Genomic DNA, 16,958 nt, shown 5'->3' with positions numbered 1-16,958 from the left:
GGGGAGTCGCTCCAGTATGGAAGGCCGTTGGGGCCAAAACGTCTGCAGTGCGTTGAGTGTGTGTGTCTGTCTGTGTCAGGTACGTTGAGGGGTGTAAGGGGTGGAGTGAGCGACGTATCTGAGTAGGGGCGAGAGGGCTGTGCAATGTATTTAACGACTGGTTTGCAAGAAATTATCATTAATTTGCAGGCATTTGGGAGTCTCTGTGCACTTGCGGGATACTCCTAGTCTTAGCAACTGGATGAATGTAAAGGAGGATTAAGCAAAATTGTTTCTACTCTATAACTAATGTTCTCAACTCACAGCAATACAACTTTACAATGAGTGCAGCAGTTTGTAATCTATAGTTTATTATTATCATTTTTCATTTTCCATATCTGCAATGCCTGTTTTTTTTTTTGCATTTTTTTGCAGTCCACTTAGAATCCAACATGGAAATCAATGTTTTCTTTATTGGCATTGATTGTTTTGAAATTTAAATGTCATTAACATGCCTGTGTTTTAATTTCTGGAATAAATATGGCTGTCAAGCCAGGATCTTGATGGTTTATTGTGGGTATGTTGTTTACATGAAGAAATCTGTGTTACAAGTTAAACAAAAATTCTATTAAACAATTATATTTTAAATTAAAATATATTTTTTCTTGCGTTCACATTATTTTACATTTAAATAGCCAAAATTACAAGTTTCAGTATTTTAAATCATATTAATTCAGTAAATTTAAATAATCGCGATTAATTTTTTTTAAAAGGTGCGATTAATTAGTAAATTTTTTTAATCGATTGACAGCACTAATATATATATATATATATATATATATATATATATATATATATATATATATATATATATATATACAGTATGCAACAATTATAATCCTGATAAATATATGTACTGTACAATAAGAAAGAAAAGACTGAGGTTTAAAAAAATATCAAAAGAGAAAAAATGTATTATTGTTAAAATGTAAGAAAATAAATACAATACACTACATTCATTCAGATGGTTTGCAGTAGTATTTCTAGCTAGTTCTCTCTCTCTCCCTCCCTCTATCTCTTTCTCTCCCTCTCCCTCTCTCTCTCTCTCTCTCTTTCTAAGCAGTTATTCTGCTGTTCAATCACAGTCGTATTTGTGTCTGGGGAGCCAAAGTCCACTGCCATGAAATTCAATTAGTGTCTTCAGATCCACAGACCTCACCTTCTTTTGATTATCATTCTTCTTCGATTTCTTCTTCATCTCGAAGCTCTTTTGTTCTCCATTTCATCCCTCTTAGCTTCACATTTGTCTGTGTGTGCAGTCCAAAGCGCATTCGCACAATGTGCTGGGACCTCAGAATTCCTGTGCAGGATTTCGTTTTTTCTGTCTGTCTTTTCTGAAGCAGAGAATGTATGAAAGTGCTGTTCAACCACATTGTCATTAGTTGGTTACATCAGAACAGAGGGAGACTGGAGGAGATTTTCTTCAATCACGGGCCATCTATACCCGGCAGACATGCTGACTGCAGCTGTGCTTGTCTTCATCTGGGAAGCGTTTTCACGAGCTCCGCTCAAGCCCTTATGCCCTAATAGGCTGATAATCCATACACGGTTATACAACATGCGATTTGGCCGCTCGCTGTGTGTTTATTATTTATGATTTTTCTGGGAAAGGAGTCACACCGCAGAATGTGTTGTTAAACTTGTGCAGATGGAGGGGTTCCTGTGTTTCAGCATTGATTACTCTTGCATTGATTATTCAGCACTGATTGAAGTGGAACCCCATGCACGGTGACCTTACACTCAACTCCAGTAAACAAACGTTGCATGTGTTTTTGCAAAGCTTTCAGTCATCGTGCTCTCTGATGATGGAGAACTGGTTCTGTCTCGCCGTGATATTGTAGCATATTTCCAATGCCTGTTCGAGCTGTTCAAAAAAAATGTACAGTTACTCATGAAAAGTGCCATTCTCTCGACTCAGATGGTTAATAGCATACAAACAATCACAAAAGTCATAGATGGATATATTCATGCATACAAACATACATACATACAACCACAAATCAATAAAAGTTGGGACATTATGGAAAACGCTAACAAAAAGGAAGACTTGTGTTTGTTTGTTTCTTTTTTTCAGATAATACAACAACACATTATTTAATCTGTTCCTCATGATTTTATGTTTAATTTTTAAATAAACACATTCCGATTTTGGTTATTGCAACTTATTTCAAAATAAGTTGGAACAGTAAAATATTTGTTACTTTGTAATGTTGCCATTCTTTCACACATTACTTAAAAATGTTTAGGGACTAATGACACCAAGTGATGAAGTGATCAAGTGTAATTTTGTCCCGTTCTTTCTGTTGGAGTCAAGTATCTGTATCCTCTTCCTCTGCAGCCAGGACTTTAGAATGTGTTCAGAAAGCGGTTTTGCATTGTCTTGTTAAAATATGCATGGGTGTCCTTGGAAAAAAAGGGAGCTTATTGTGCTTAAAATCTCTATGTACTTTTTAGCATTAATGGTGCCATCACAGAAGTGCAAGTTACCTTTGCCAAGGGCACTGACACAACCCCATATCATGACAGACCCTGACTTTTGTACTTGTTGCTGGTAACAGTCTGGATATAATCCTTTTCTTCTTTGGTCCAGAGCACTCAGCGTCCATTTCTTCCAAAAATACCTGAAATGCTCATCCACTGTGTGAAAGTCCATCCCAGATGCCTTCAAGCCCAGAGAAGTCGACGGCACTTCTGGACACTGTTAACATAGGGCATTCTTTTTTCACAATACAGTTTTCACTGGCATTTGTGGATGTAACTGCATATTGTGGTACTTGACAAAGGTTTGCCAAAGTAGTGCTGAGCTCTAGTTGTGATATTGCTTATAGATGAATGATTATTCTTGATGCAGTGCCGCCTGAGCGATCGGAGGTCACAGCCTTGTGCCTTTGTCCTGCATTAAACTTCCTCCAGATTCCTTGAATCTTTTTACTTATGTTATGCACCCTTGAATGTGGAATATACAAATGTTTTTCTATCTTTCTTTGAAGAACATTTGAATAATTTTCTCATGTAATGGTTGGCAACCTGTTGATCTTTGGCCCATCTTTGCTTCTGAAGGACTAGACCTTTCTTGGATGCTGCTTTTGTACCGAGTTATACAGTAATTACAATCACCCGTTGACCTCACCTGTTTAAAATCACATAATTATTTAACCAATTTACCTGATTGCTAGCTTTAAACTGCTAATTACTAGCTCTAATCTTCTCCTAAGTGACAGAATGGGATTTATATTTACTAATGAAATGAAGTAGACTTAAAAACTATGAACTGTTTTGTTTAGATTGTCTGCAATGAAATACAAGTCAAAGTAAATTTTGAAATACTACTTTTTTTATTTTGTAGATAGACACTTCTCTTCGCCCCTAAAAGTGGCTTCATGATAAATTAAGAGGTTTCTATGAATAGCAGGTTGACATTTTTACCGCAAGCCCAGGCATTTAAAATCAGCATTTCAGAGCCCCTCGGTAAAGCCCAAAGACAAACACTTTTCATTTTTCCAGCATACTTTCCAAAGTGCAGATGTTGCAGAAGTGTCACATTACCAAGATTTTACCTCTGTTTTTGGGGATGTTGCAAATTGTGTGTGCGTGTGTATGTGTGTGTGTGTGTGTTTTGGTGTATGTGTGAGAGAGGAGGCCAAAGCGAGAGGTCTTAAAAAGTTCACAGCCTGCAGTGGAAAGTGTTTCTCCATCTCCCACAGATATCCTCATTCTCTCCCTCTGTCAGCTACCGAGCTGGAAACAATTTGGTTGTTACTGAAAATCAGTTGACATCTGGGATTTCTGACAGTAACAACACACATATTTCACCCTTCCGTGAACTTAACAGACTATACATTTGATCAAGATTCCATTTGGCTAATTTGCCAATTTTGCCATTGACAAATTGGGGCTGTTCACAGTCCATTTAATTGTCCCTAAATATGTTATTATAATATAGCTGCATGGCACTGTGAGAGAGAGAGAGAGAGAGAGAGAGAGAGAGAGAGAGAGAGAGTGTGTGTGTGTGTGTGTGTGTGTGTGTGTGTGTGTGTGTGTGTGTGCGCTTGTGTGTGTGTGTGTGTGTGTGTGTGTGTGTGTGTGTGTGCGCTTGTGTGTGTGTGTGTGCGTCTGCCCATGCGTGCATGTGGTTTTCTTTTTTTATGGTGCGCTCCTACTGATGTGTTTCTCTGTTTCTTTATTTCGCCTGCGCTGACATGTTTATCTACGCTGGCTGTTTTCTCCGTACACTATAACCTTTGGCTGTCCCCTCACTCAGTGTTACAGGTGGAAAATGCTGTTTGTGTCTCCGTCTCTCTCCCTGAGTCCCAAAGCAACCTCAGCCAAGCTGATACATCACATTAGTCCTAAGGGCCCCATCTTCTCACTGTCTCTATCTCTCTCTCACACACACACAGACGTATTAACTCCTGTTGCATGACACTTGTGCCCATTTCTTTATATACTTTTTTAGAGACATTAAGAACATCTGTAGGAAACATATTAAGAATAAATACATTATTATATTAACAAAAATATTATTTTAAGAATAAATACAGAGAAACACATCAGTAGGGTGCACCATAAAAGAAATTCACATGCACAGGCTGATGCACATACACATGCTATCTCTGTCTCTCTCTGTTTTATAAATAAAAATGTCTTCAATACCTCACAATTAATCACAGCTTTAAATATATCACTTACGATTCTTAATGGTAAGATATAGATAAATGTTTTTAGATGAGAATTCTTTAATCATTCAGTTATCACGCTGTCTGTCTCTCTATCTTCCAGTGAATTGTTCTATTGTTTTATTTGTTTATTGTTCTCTCTATCTATAACATTCTGTTTCAGGCTTCTGCAGGGTGGCCATTGGTCCATATGAAGTCTTAGGGCTCTATTTTAATGGTCTAGGCGCAAAGTCTGAGCATTAAGGGCGTTTTCAAATCCACTTTTGTTATTTTAAGGACGGGAAAATACGCAGCCGCAGCGCATGGTCTAACAGGGTTGAGCTTATTCTCTTAATGAGTTATAGGTGTGTTTGGAGAAGAAACCAATCAGAGTCTCATCTCCCATTCCCTTTAAGAGTCAGTTGTGTCGCTCCATGGCACATTTGCTATTTACATGGCGGACTTTGTAAGTGGAAAAACTGAACACTTCAAAACATTTAAGAAAACAGTTAAACAGCATCTGCAGCAAGAAGAGAATGAGCCTCCTCCATTCAGCATTTACTTTTACTTTCTCTATTTTGTGAATAAGGAAAGGGTGTTTTATGCACTCCACTGAAAACATCCATTAGCCTACATAATTAATTTCATTTGTTAAGCGGAAAGTTTTATTTCAAAATTATTTCTAAATTCAGTTCTAATTTCCAGCAAACAAATAAATGAACAAAAATACTGAAGTGTGGTCAAAAAACTGTATATCCAAGTTATATCCAAAGACACTTCCTTTGCCCCATATGGTCCAAAACCTGACAGGTGGGCAAATCTAAGCTTGTTTTTAATAAAACAAGTATAACTATGCATATAATAAATAATGACAATGATATTAATAACATTATATACAAAATCAAATTTTCATTAATAAACTGAAGAGAGCAGAGATGAAGGCATGGAGGGACTGGTTTTTATTTTTATAGAAAATAGTCATTTTTGTAATATTTTAATCCTTTAATTCTTTTTCACTTGTAAAGATAATTCTGTATTGCTCTACATCCTGTTTGTTTCAAGCAATGTTTAAGCGAGGTGCACAACTGACGCAATCTGCGCTTGACTTTAGACTTTTTGGTCTATTAAGCAGTCTATTTTAGTTCTTCAAAATAGCAATGTGCCAACAATGCACCTTAACAAACCTCTTTTCCAGACCAGAACACCCATGAGTCTACAAAGTGGTGCAAATGGATTTGCTATTTAAACAACGTTTCGAAAAACAGGAAAATTAGAATTGCGTTGGTCTGAAACTAGCAACATGTTGTGGAAACACGTCTTGCGCCATATTGCGTCGGATGTATGATAGGGCACTTAATGTCTCTAATAAAATTATCTTTAAGAAAGGTTTTTTTAAAGTATTAAAAAGCTTAGAATGCTAAATACTATATAAATAGTACCAGCGTTATTCAGATTGTCATTGCTGTTTATACACAGTCCTGTTGTTTCCGTTTCTGTTTTATTGCTGTTTACGTGTTCTGTGTTTCCCATTTAATGTATGTTTCAAATACAAGAAAGCCTTGAATTGAGTTTGAAAAAGTCTTAAATATTTTTGGTCATCTTTCCCACAAAAAAATAAAAATAAATAAATAAATAAAAACTTCAGTCTGGTTAACATTGGACAAATTAATTTCCTTGGTAGTTATAAATTCATTAAAGAGAATTAAGGTAGCATACAAGTTAAAAAAAAAAAAAAAGCTTTTGGGCTCCCATTTGCTGAAGCACAAATCAATACACTGCATTGAAACCTAGCTAATGTGCTTGGGTCCTGTTTGTCATAGAATTGACAAAAAGTGATGCTCGTGCACCCAAAGTCTTGCTACCTTCAAGAGTTTGATATAATACTATCTTGTCTTTTTTTGTAAGCGGCACCTGTAGCAGAATTCACTTTAACCATTTATTGAACTGATTTATAGAATCAGATGAACAATCAAAAACCATTGCTTCATCCCATGCACTGAAAACATGGAGCTTTTGAGTTTAATGGAATTTCTGTTTGAAATCTCACTGATGGAGCGTGAGTAAAGGCTACTAGTTGATTTGTGAGGTAAAAGTTCAAATACTGTGCCTGCATGTAAACTAGTCTATGCTAGTTGTGTTCATATAAAACAATACTGCAAATAGCAGAAGCACACTATTTCTGTTGTTTGTTTATTTAATCAAATAATAGTATAAATCATTTTTAAAAGTTACATTAAAGTAAATGCAGGCCCATAGCCAGGGGAGTTAGTGTGGTTCAAAAGACCCACACCTCTCTGACAAAGGTCCAAAATTGGTCCTATACATTAGCTCATTTGTCCTATTTTGACTGCTTTGCCATGATCAATTGTGAAAATAATCTATCGAAGAAGGCTTTAACCTAATCAGAGTCCTGTGTTGGCTGTTGCTTTAGCTTGACTGAGGAAAGTTAAATGTGCTGGCCAGTTTGCTATTTAAATTAATGAGATTTAAATTACAATAAGCTAGTCTTTAACTTAAAACTGAAACAGATTACAGTTTTTTCCAATGATAATTGATGTACTTTTATGTATATATGATATATTAATATATTTATATGTAAATGATTATTTATTTAATTTTTTAGGAAGTGTTTTTGGCACATCAAAAATGTGGTTATGAGGACTATCCAGTAAGCTAATCATGTAAAAATTGTGCTTAAAATGTCATTAAAATCCAACCTATTTAAACCTCATAATTAAATAGAAAGTGACTGCAAAAAGGTCCGCATTTTAAGAAAAAAGAACCACCTCTTTCACCAAGCTACGGCCTTTAAATGTGTATATGCATGTAACTATATTTGCCATTTTTTGACATTATTTAAAGTATGTGGCTTAAAAAAATAACTATTTAAATTTTTTTTTTTTTTTTTTTAGGCCAGAGAACATTTTGGCAGGATAAGTAAAAAAAAAAAAAAAAAACCTTTAACAAAAGGTATAGAGTATACACTACCTGACAAGTCTCGTCGTCGATCCCAGGTGTAAGAGCAACAAATACTAACTTGACTTCTAGTTGATAATTTGGAAAAGTGGCAGAAATTTAATAAACTGCATCCCAATATTCACAAATCCTACAGAGGACTTATTGGAACCCACATGGACCCAAGATTCTCACGGAAATTAGTCAAATTTGGTAAAGGAAAAATCATGGTTTAGGGGTTATATTCAGTATTGGGGCATGCAAGAGATCTGCAGGGTGGACGGAAACATCAACAGCCTTAGGTATCAAGACATTTGTGCTGCCCATTACATTACAAACCACAGCAGAGGGCAAATTATTCAGCAAGATAGCCTTCCTTCTCAAACTTCAACCTCTGAAAACAAAGAAGGTCAAGTTACTACAGGATTGGCCAACCCAGTCACCAGATATGACCATTATTGAGCATGTTGGGGGAAAGATGGAGGAGGCATTGAAGATATATCTAACGAATCTTGATTAATGCTTTCTTTCAACAATTTTTTAAGAACGCTTTCTTTTGCCAATTCCAGATGACTTTAATAATAAGTTATTTGAGTCACTGCAGAGAGGTATGGATGCAGTTGTCCAAGCTCATGAGTCATACATAATTTTTTTTTTCCACTGCACCATGACTTTATAATCCTTACTGTACATTATTTCTATTTAGTGACAAGACTTTTCTCAGCAAATTCAGACCTAACTGTCCTGATTAAAAAAATTAAAATCAAGGCATGATCATATTTTATTTTGGTAAAATAAGCATAATCTAGAGGCCTTTGCCTTTCATATAAGCCACTTCTGATAACAAATTATGAAGTCAAGTTATTATTTGTTACTCCTAAAACTTGGAGGGGTGGCAAGACTTTTGTCAGGTAGTGTATATACTACAAACAAAAACTAAAACTAGCTTTTTTCCACCACAATCAACAATATTTCTCTTATGTGAATGGGAGCTGGTATTTTTGTGCTGTCATGTGACTGTATTCATGCTTTAAGATTTTGATCATAACAAACTCTTTCATTTATGCCCACACTCAGAACCACCCACCCCATCTAAACCTCATTCCGGAACTTCATCATTTACAAATGAAACATGTTGTTCCAAATTACGCTTTGTGTATGTTACCTTGTGCTTTCCTCTCTCTCATTGTGCTTTCCTCTCTCTCATGTCTCTGTTTAATAAACATACCTCGGTCACCTATTTTCTTTGTTATAGAACAGAGTTGAGCATTTGCATATTGACAAACAAGTACTACAGTTGTTTCTTTTGAAGTGAGCTGCCAAATGTTGTTTTTCGGCATCTTTTGGTCATCTGTAGTCTTACAGGCCAGTGGTGAAGACCAAAGGTATGACTAAGGTGTTTGTTTATACCCTTTATTTCCTGCAAACATGCTCTTTTCAGCCTTCACTCTTTCAGAACATTTTAAGCCTTCACTTTCATTTAGTGCCCGCGTTTCCTTTCTTCCATATTTCTTTCATTGCTTTTCTCTTTGAGAAGGGATTGTGTTTACGTCTCCTGTCTGCATTTCAGTCATTTATACCAGTACGTCTCCAATACCTAAATCCAATTACACAGTCTGAGAAAAAAAATCTAATAATGGCCTTTAGGATGTTGGGTCTTCATGAAAGAAATGAGCATTTAAAATGTTTTATACTTTTCCCCCCCAGGTTTCTGTCTTTATAACCCACACATGGAAAATTAGTTCAACAGACCATTAAAAGCAGAAATGTATGCATAAACTCCAAACAGTGCAAATCAGTAATACAGTGTGAAATGACTTAACACCAAGTACCAAACTCATAAAAATGTATTAGCATTTCATAATAGTCTTTTCCTAATGGTGTGTGGCACTGCCAAGCAGCTAAACTTTCCTAATCAACTAGAGTCGAGGGCAAGAGAGGGAGGTGGAGAGGGTAATTTTTTTTTTTTTGTTTATGAGTATTTTAAAGTTTAAATATGAAAACTGATTTGTGATGTTTTACTGCGATATTTTATGTGTATAATTGTCTATAAAAAAAATTATGATGTCTGTTGCTTTTCATTGTTTGACATACATGGTAGAACTATATTCAATTTCTTGTAGTATTTGTATGAACTTTAAAAATATATATTATTTTGTATCTTAATGTTTAATTTGAATAATAATATTTAATTTATTTATAACCAGTATAAGTGAAATCTGCCATGAATTTATAATAGGCTAAAAATTAGTCTTCAACCAGAGTGTTGCAAGTTTAAAGTAGTTTTCTTTTACTGTACAATACTCTTATTGACCTTATTCTCCGCAGATGAGCGGGCGCTGCCATTTGAATCTTTTTGGCACGAGACTTCCGGTCTCATTCACTTCCATTAATTTTTAGACATTAAAAACTGCTCATTACGCTGTTTGATGTTGCAAACTGATATTTCCTTGTTATATTATTCTACTTGGTCTGTATAGTCAGGCAAACATTTGTTTGTAGAGCAAGTAGTTTGACCGTTTTTGCTGTTTATTATTCCTTGTCATTTCTCCTGTAGGCGACTGAAACGGAAGTTCTAAGACAGTCGCGAAAACAGGCGCACTTCCGTAAGGTCAATATTACAACCCTGTTCTGTAGGAAAATTGGTGGTTCATTCTGCAGTGGCAGTCACTGATAAATCAAGGACTAAGTCCCAGTAAACTGAGTGAGTTTTCTGAAAAGTTTTCCTGAAAAGTTTTGCTCCATCTCCGGTTAAACGTACACTGTAATAAAAAAATAAAACTAAAAAAACTAAAAAGTTGAGTTAACTGAAAATTTTAAAGCAACTGGCTGCAAGGAATTGAAAGTTTATTAAACCTCATTGATAGAAGTGGCAAATTATTTTTTTAAGTTGACTGAAAAAGCTGGTTTAAGTCAAATATACTTTACAGAATAAGTCGATTCCACTCATATTTCAAAAAATAATTTGGTACAACTGAAGATTAAAAGCTAAATATTTCTTTGCAGCAGGTTGCTTCAAAGTTTTAGGTTAACTCATTTTTTTATGTTTGATAGTACTGGAAATTTTCAACGGATTTCATTATTTTCATTCAACAATTCATTGAACAGTTGTCATGAGTAAACTCAACACTGAGCTCTAAAATATGCCCACCTAACTTAGTTAACAGTTTGTAAATTAGATTTTTTTTTTTACAGTTCACCTAATTCAGCTTATTAAGGTCTTTAGACTTGAAGATAAACTCTTCAGGACAGTGGCCCTTCAGGACTGAGTTTAAACTAGACCACTGGCCTAGACTGTAATTTTAGGTCATCCAGAAATATAAAAATAACACTTGATGATATTTTCTGTCCTGATTGTCTTTAATTAAAATGTGCCTTGTTTATACAAAGTTTTTAGCAGAGACAAAACTTGCCTATTTATTTATTTTTCTTTTTTTTTTTTGTTTTTTTTTTTTTGTTTAAGAATTAAAGCATACTACAGTTTTATGTTGTTTTGGCAGGACTACATTTTAATGTTATTTTGTTATTCAAAAATGCATATTTAGTAAATTGAAATTACATTTTTCTTACACTCCATTTATTCCTTTTAAAACTAAAACAAGAAGCAGTTGAAATTTTTTTCCTTAATTAAAATATAGTCAAATGTTTCTGGTACAATTTCTTCAAATGAAACCAAAGTTCTATTTTGACAGGCTTTCACAAATATGCTCAGGTCTCTCTGTGTATAACATGGCAATAGTTTTTCTTCAGACAAACCAGCTGAATACTCTGGAATACACTTGTGAGGTGACTTTCAGATCAGCTCTGGAGCTGGAGTTCATATGGTGACACAGCAGATCCTGTAAACCAGTGGCGCCCCCAGAAAATTTTCTTAGGGGTGGCCAGAAGAGACCGCACCAAATCTTGGGGTGGCACACAAAAAAAATAATGAATTCAGTGTAATGTTATATTTTTGTTTCTGGTAAATGAAATAATGTAGTTTTTATTCATTTAATTAATTATTCTTGAAATTTTGCAATTTATTCCTTGAAATAATTCAGGAAGTACATGGTCAAACCAAATAAAAATCTATGTTTAGTTTAAAAACACTTTATATACAGTATATATATATATATATATATATATATATATATATATATATATATATATATATATATATATATATATTTACTGTATAAATAACTCTTTTTTTTTTACATGCTTTTATTGTACATCATACATTATATGACAAGTCTAAAATTAATGAAGATTAATGAGTTTATTATTCCCAGTGATGGGTTGCAGCTGGAAGGGCATCCGCTGTGTAAAAATGTGCTAGATAGGTTGCCGGTTCATTCCGCTGTGGTGACCCTGGATTAATAAAGGGACTAAGCCGAAAAAAAAAGAAAGAATAATGAGTTAATAATAACCCAAACAAATGAACAAACTGAACAAAAGGCATTTCTATATACACACTCACTATAGCCTACCTAATAATATCATTTATCCATATTAGTTTTTGAGCCATTTTATTAATGCAGCTTCTTCTATTGATATACTGTACCTTAAGGTAAATATTAAATTGCCATTGTTGTCTGTTGAAGGTGTGTGCGTGCTGTCAACGACGATCGGGGAGGGTAGTGACGGTTCTAGTTTAAATGACACCCTGGCAAACCACCCTATACACCCCCACCTCCCTTGAATTGTTAGATTTGTTATTTAATAAACATAACAAACAACATAATAAAACAACAACTGGAGTGATATGCCAAGACCACTTAAGAAACCTTTTGCATGAAAATTAATTATGACAATTCTAAAGAATTATCTGTGGTCTTAGACCAGATCATGGCTGAGAAATCATGTTATGAAGTCTTACCTCCCTGACTCATTATCCATCCTTTCTGCTTTAAAGGCATGCTTAGTGAAAGTAACATCATCATCATCATCATCATAATCATCATATTATATAAACTTTAGTCGACTTTCAAAACTCGCTGCGTGCCTACACCTCTGCACAAAAGGCTGTTACTCCGGTTTCACGGCACATGAGCGGCGCCTATTTTATTGGCGTGCATGCAAACAACCAACCGGGATTCACACAGGAGTGCGTGAGGTGCGCTGGAATGGTTTTCTGCGCGCATGCGTCAGTTTGCTTTCACCAGCATTGAACCAGAGGGGGAGAGCTACGTCAGTAACACCAACAATAATTTAGTGGCTGCATTTTATGTATTTATTTATTTAAATATTGGGAATTTATAAGTACATTTAAATCAATAATGTCAACAGCAAAATTATATTGGGGTGGCCACAGGGGTGGCCAGAGTTTACCGTGGGGTGGCCGTGGCCACCCCTGGCCACCCCTTGGGGGCGCCCCTGCTGTAAACGCTAATATTTGTGGAGTAAATGAAACCTTGGAGTTCGTTCAAACAGAAACATAAATCATGCAAACATTTTGTTTGAATGTTTTTTTGCTATACAATAATTTCAATCATTAGTCCACTTTGCCTTTTAATTAGGTGTACAGCACTACTTTGAGATTTTCATCCAAGTGTGTCACTGATTCTGACTGGATTCTATAAATCCTTCTAGGTTTTCTGCATGATGGAAAACGTAGGGCCGTATTTGACCTTTGTCATTTCAATTGAAGAGCCGCTCATTCAGACAGTGTGGTTTTTGTGTGACATAAGATTCATGTTGTGTCTCGGTCTTCATCTCTTTTATTGTTTGTGGAGTTCCACCAATCCCCTCCCATCCCAGCGTCCCCAAAACCCAAGCATCTGGTTGTACCTCAGCACCCACTTCCGACCACAGCTTTTCAAACAGGCAGAGAAGAGCCTTCATTCCCGAAAATAACTTGGACAGAGAGAAGAAAGCAGGCAGCTTTCAGTGGCTATACCATTTTCTGTTCAGACGCTACTGTAATGTAAAGAATGGATATTATGAAAGGTCACAATGTGGTGTGGTTCTTACTAAATTCTTTGATATAAAGTAAACGTTCTTTTCATTTTGCAGAACGTGAGGCAAAGAAACAAACAAAGAGAAAGTTCATCAGCAAAACTCTGTGATCTTGCTGATGGTTTGGGTGTAGTCAGAGGCCTAAACACAAAGTCTATACAAACATAGCAAAGTTCAAACTAACATAGATTGATATCCATAAACCTTTTTCTCTGTGACTTCATATGTAGCTCTCTTAAAGTGATTTATTTTATCTACATAAAACTTTCAATGGCCAATACATAACGTTTTTAAAGCATCATGGCTGCCAAGCAACTCAATCCGACCCCAAGTCTCTTGAACAAAAAGAAATAAACACATATGGAGAAAACTCTCTGCAACGCTAGCTTGTTTATTTGGTTTCTGAAATCAAAAGAGTTGCACAAAAATATTGAGAGTGGAAATTTCTCAACCATCTCTTCATCTGTGCTGTGTCATCTAGTTGGAAACGGCTCATGTGTAACACGCACATGTTAGCAAATATTGATTGTATTCTTCTTAAACTCTGTAGCTTATTCCGCGGAAACCATCCTCTGAGCAAAGTGTGTCTGTTGCACACCCATATAGAGCAGCTGTAACTAGCACTTAATGTGAAATTGATAGAACCCAAACCCTCAACCAGCTATTCCCATGTCGGTCCACTCAATACATCTGTCCCTACCACACGGTCATTAGGGCTTTCATTTACTGTTTCTCCAAACGACTTTTCCTTAGGTCAGTCCGGGGCCAATCCAATACTCAGCAGAGGCTGGAGGAGAACTGGTGTGGATCTGAACGGGTAAACCAGATCAGATTTCAGTCACTCTACTCCACTTCCCCAGATCATCAAGTACCCCTGGAGAATGAGGTCAGCACAGAACACACACATATATATTTAACTGTTTCTTCAGCTAAAAAACACTTTTGACCTTGTGGATTTTAAGACAATATAGTCTTTTAACACTTTACACATTATAAATAGTTTATTATTATCAATGTAAAAAAAAAATTTTTTTCAAAGTTGCAAATGAAACAAAGATTAAGATCTAAAAAATGTTATGTTGATCTTTCTACTTAAAGTTCCACAAATAAATTAATGTTATTTACTGTTCTTTTTTATTTGAAAATCGTTTTTTCAGTATATAGAGCATACAGTTGAAGTCACAATTATTAGCCCCCATTACTTTTTTTAAAATTAATTCATTACATTTTTAAATATATTTCTTACATGATGTTTAACAGAGCAAGGATATTTTTCACAGTATTTCTGATAAATTTTTTTTCTCCTGGAGAAAGTTTTAATTGTTTTATTTCGGCTAGAATAAAAGCAGTTTTTAATTTAAGGACAAAATCATTAGCCCCTTTAAGCTATATTTTTCCTGCTAGTCTACAGAACAAACCATAATTTAATCAATAACTTGCCTAATTACTCTAACCTGCCTAGTTACCCTAATTAACCTAGTTAAGCCTTAAAATGTCGCTTTAAACTGTACAGAAGTGTCTTGAAAAATATCTAGTAACATTCTGTCATCATGGCAAAGATAAAATAAATTAGTTATTAGAAATGAGTTATTAAAACTATTATGTTTAGAAATGTGTTGAAAAAAATCTGCTCTCCGTTAAACAGAAATTGGGAAAAAAATAAACATGGGGGCTAATAACCCTGACTTCAACTGTACATCACTCGATGCCTTATTTTGAAGGTATTAAAATGTAGGTCCCACCAGAATATGATTAAATGTAGTAGAAATAAAGTCACAAATTTTGGACAGTCGCAATTTTGTTGCAGTTTTATCATTAGCTTTAACACAATAGTAAAGCATTTAATCTATCTGTTTAGATTATAGCTTATGTCTTTGAAAGTGTATTTTCAAGTATGGTCATGTATTAAGATTGAAACTTTGCAGTGTTTTTAATTGAGGGTTTTGATTCCTTCAACCATTCTGAGAAAACAAAGTCAGAATTGTGAGTAATAATCAATTATCTATAATAATATAATAATCTTTTATATTTATTTTTTTATTCATTGGTGGCAGTATGGATGGTTGGAAAAGGTTTTAGGGTAAAGGGAAAAAGCGTAAAATCTCTACCTAATAGTAAGTAAATTAAATATTGCTTGAGACTTCTAACAATGTCAGTAAATGTCTTATAATGCAACTTGTATAAGAAAACATTAGCCACAAAAAAGTGATAGTTGACCTTGGTTTCATTTCTTATTACACACTTATTTTTTTCTGTTGAACACAAAAAGATATTTTGAAAAAGGGTTCATTACCCATTGACTTCCATAGTAGGAAAAATAGTCAGTGGGTATCATCAACTAGCATTCTTCAAAATATCTTCCTTTGTGTTCAACAGAAGAAATCAAATAGGTTTTGAACAAGTGAAGGGTGAGTAAATGATGACAGGGATTTCATTTTTTTGGGCTGAACTGTTCCTTTAAACTATACAGTCACACTTGAGTAAAATAAATGAATTTAGTCATATCCTAAAACAAATGTCCAAGTTAAAAATAAAAACAATGATCATAAACAAACAAACATCACTTGACTGCCAGTAATACTGCTATTTTGGTGTTTGCAGAATTCTGCATGTTCCCACATAATATTGCGTTTTGTAAAATCCCCATTCTGTGGTCAGATATTCCCCTCCCTTTCAGAAGTTTTAAAAGGGAAATGACTGGTGTTTATAAGGTGTTAATGGGCAAATTTGTTTTTGCCCAAGTTTATTCAAAGCAGTCTCATTAAACTCATGTACAGTACGTCCACGAAAGGGCATTATAGTGGGGTGGAGTGCGAGATTTTAGTCTTGGCATGTGCGCTCGTGCTTCTGTGTTTTCTCTGGCTTCCTCAAACAGCCACTTGTCCTTCACTGCATTGTTATTCGCGCGAAGTTCAGGGCCATTGTTTGAACTTTAAACAGTTTCTGGTGGCATCGCCCTGTGGCCGACCGAGCCCTGGGTCTAATTTCAAACCTCTGCTCGAACAGGATGATGTAGTAGCCTTGCTATGTTGCGGTTTTGCCCTGTGCGTTGAAAACACAAGCTCGTAAAAACAACAGAAGTGAGAAGAAAAGAGCTTCCTGGAAGGAGGACAATAGTTACCTTGAAAGAGTCCCAGTGAACATGCATAAGTGTGTGCGTGTGTGTGTTAAAGTCTGCAGTCATTTCACAGTTTTCTCTCCTCTTTCTCTCCGCCGCCACCACTCTGGAGCTTTCTGGTTATTTTACTGGGAAAGAAAAAGTAAACATGGCAGCTGTGTGTATGTGTGTGTGTGAGTGCAGGACAATTGCAGTTCTCACAAGGAGCAGCCAAAGGTAGACATAATGACTCACCTCATGGCCTGGTCAGGTAC

The 16,958-nt window shown here is 35.4% G+C and overlaps 1 protein-coding gene and 1 long non-coding RNA gene across 10 annotated transcripts in view; one reads left to right on the top strand and one right to left on the bottom strand.

Moving 5' to 3' along the window:
* LOC141375365 (uncharacterized) overlaps window positions 1-1,523 on the bottom strand; it is a 34,432-nt gene extending 32,909 nt beyond the window's left edge. The window contains exon 1 of the long non-coding RNA XR_015495712.1: window positions 1,199-1,523. This is a non-coding gene — a long non-coding RNA (uncharacterized LOC141375365). The remainder of the gene's footprint in view (window positions 1-1,198) is intronic.
* LOC147835989 (uncharacterized) overlaps window positions 1-16,958 on the top strand; it is a 198,225-nt gene that overhangs the window by 127,646 nt on the left and 53,621 nt on the right. For 6 of the 9 annotated variants that reach the window (XR_015495661.1, XR_015495660.1, XR_015495668.1 and 3 more), the window contains one exon: window positions 14,340-14,472. The exons of the other annotated variants lie outside the window; for them this stretch is intronic. The gene's annotated coding sequence lies outside the window, so the exon portion shown is untranslated. The remainder of the gene's footprint in view (window positions 1-14,339; window positions 14,473-16,958) is intronic. 9 annotated transcript variants of the gene reach the window in all.

This window comes from Danio rerio, chromosome 7, assembly GCF_052040795.2.
Source record: "Danio rerio strain M-AB ecotype USA chromosome 7, GRCz13ab, whole genome shotgun sequence".
Classification (NCBI taxonomy): Eukaryota; Metazoa; Chordata; class Actinopteri; order Cypriniformes; family Danionidae; genus Danio; species Danio rerio.
The sequence above is the reverse complement of the archived record's forward strand: the minus strand, read 5'-3'. Positions and strand labels throughout refer to the sequence as shown.